Source organism: Meleagris gallopavo, chromosome 26 (assembly GCF_000146605.3).
Source record: "Meleagris gallopavo isolate NT-WF06-2002-E0010 breed Aviagen turkey brand Nicholas breeding stock chromosome 26, Turkey_5.1, whole genome shotgun sequence".
NCBI lineage: Eukaryota > Metazoa > Chordata > Aves > Galliformes > Phasianidae > Meleagris > Meleagris gallopavo.
The window spans coordinates 1,711,257-1,713,883 of record NC_015036.2 but is presented as its reverse complement, the minus strand read 5'-3'; positions in this window follow the sequence as shown (position 1 = coordinate 1,713,883).

Below are 2,627 nucleotides of genomic sequence, written 5' to 3'. Positions count from 1 at the left end.
TTTCCCTCTCCCAGGTCTCCCTCCATTTCTCCATTCCTACTAAAGCAGAGCTTGCATTAAAGCCCTTCCTGGCAATGCCTGACCCTGAGAAATGTGGAGCCCTGGTGCTCCAGCTGATCTCAGCTGCTCTGCTGGTGCTCAGCAGCACTTGGGTTTTGCGCTTTGCAACTTTTGCTTGCATAACCCCAGGCTGGGCTCTGGAGCTCCAGAGAGCTCAGAGTCCTCATTGCAGAGGATGGAGGAGCAGTGGATGCTGCACAGCACACAGGGGTCTGCATCCTGCTACAGCTAAGGCATTTTGGGGGGGAACCACAAGAATGCCCAGCTGGGGAAAAAGCAAAGTCCCGCTCTGCAGAGCTGTGCTGTGCAGAGCTACTGAGCTGCATGGAGTGGGAGCAGTGGTGCTGTGCCCCAGAGTGTGGGCGATACCACAAGGCAGATGCACAGCAGCTTCCTCCTTAATTACCTTAATTATTTTCCAGTCTGCCCAACTCCCTTTTTTCCCATCCCCTCTTTGTCCCAGAAAGCAATATCTTTGCAGCATCTCTGAGTGCTTCTCAATTGGAAGGAAAGCTCCAGAGATGACACTCAGGATGAACAGAGTGGTAACATTTAAGAATTTGGGAGAAAAACTTTCCAGTCGTGTGGCAGCTCTTACGGCATGGGTTTCTCCCCTAAGATTTTGATCTCAGCAGCACAAACATAGGGAGAAACTCCCAACTCCAGCGACCCAACAGCTGCTTGCTGCTCCCAAAAGCACCTGGGGCTGGGGAGCCAACAAGTGCTGGTGATGTTACAAGGAGATGCCCAGGCAGCAGGAATGTTGAGTCCAAAGCACCCCTTCATATTTCTGCTGTGACTTCTCTTCCCGTAACTGTGTTTCAATCGCTGAATATTTATTAAAGGTCACAAGCATTGTTTGCATTCCCTGTTAGTTTCTTGCATAAGCTGTAAGAGATCAAGCAGAAGACAGTCACCATGAGATGCGTTCAAGCATTGCAAATTGTAATCAATGCCATCCTGTTATTAGGGAAATGCTATTAGTGATTTATTTTTAATCAATCCGTGTCATGGATTGAGCCATTATAACTCAGCTGTTAACCTAATTTAGATAACAAGAGCTTGATGGAGGCAGAATTGATACTCACATAAACCAGGAAGAAATTACAGAGTGACAGCAAAACCAGGGCTGAGATTTGGGATCTGGGCATTGCTCTGAGCTGAGGATCGCAGGAAATGGGGTTTGGGAGAACTGGGAGCAGAGGCAGGAGGTGCTGCAGGGGCTGTTTCCGTGCAGTGCACCTGCAGAGCGATGCTGCAGTGCTTGGGATGCTCTGGGACACCCACAGCAGCGCACGGTTATGGAAGCGGCCGCTTCCCCAGCCAGTTGGCAGCAGGGCCGGATTCCTGCGGTGGGATTTCTCTCATCTCTTGGGTGGAGATGAGACGTTCCCTGAGCCTCCCCCTGCAGACCGGTGGCTGCCGGCCGCTCTCCTTGCAAGCAAAGAATCTGCAAGCCCTGCTGTAAAGGGCCGGCACGTGGGGGAGCGCAGCAAAACTGGGTCGGGCTGATTAAGCCGGGATTCCTCTCCTGACTTCTGCGGTTTTTGCAGGCAGATTTATGAGGTTTTAGGAGTGCTGTTGCAATCCCTTCTCTCTAAGACTGGCACGTGGGATCGCTGACCACAGCCAGGGTCCTGCTGCTACCTCTACGATGCTCAGACCTGCTGCCAGTGTGGCCTGGAGGCAAAGGCCCTGATTTTGCAGGGTATCTGAGCTGGGGGGCTGCAAGCAGATGTTTTGTGGCAGGAAAGCAGGCTGGGATGTCTGTGTGCATTGTTTCCAATAGCCGGGCAGCCCTCGCATCTGGCCCTGTGTTTTCTTCCTTCCATCTGTCTGTGCTTCAGAAATCTCAGCGTTTCTTTTCCCCTTGCAAAACTGCTGGCTTCCAGGAAGGGGAAAACAAGAAGGTGACCTTATGAACAAACAAACAAACCTACAGCCCCACTCCAAGCTGGACGCAGCAGCTCTCCTGTTGTTGGTCCTGCTGGGAGGGAGCTGCACCCTGCTGCCCTCCTGCATGGGTGTTGGACCATCATCTGCATACCGCAGTAATGGTGTCTAAGCATGGTCTCTCCCCTGCAGAAACACTATTTTTAAAGAAAAAGAGGACAACAAAAAACAGTTTGGGGCTCTCTGCAGACTTCCAAGTGCTTCCTTTGAAGAAGAACATAAGTAGGGATTTTGCAAGAGGTTGTATTGGAAAGTGAAATCCTTCAACGCTGGCAAGTTGTGAGCAATCGCTTCAGTTCTCTATGCTCTGTCTTATTTATTTTTTCGTTGCTGAGCCTAATCATGGGGCCAAAGGTCTCATGTTCAGCCCCAGCTCCCAGCCCTTGGCCGCAGCAAGGAGATGCAGGTGTGCTGCTGCTCTCCCCGGAGCACTGCAGCAGCCACCCAAAACCCAGCGGGCTCCCACTCGTTCTGAAGATGGGTATAAATAGACACCAGATGGTGGAACAAGTGAATCTGACCTTTTAATCTGTGCTAAATAGCTGTTTGTTCGGTTCACTTTCCATCCTTCCAGCTCTTTCTGGAGCTTTGTAGATGAAGGGCAGGCAGGTGGG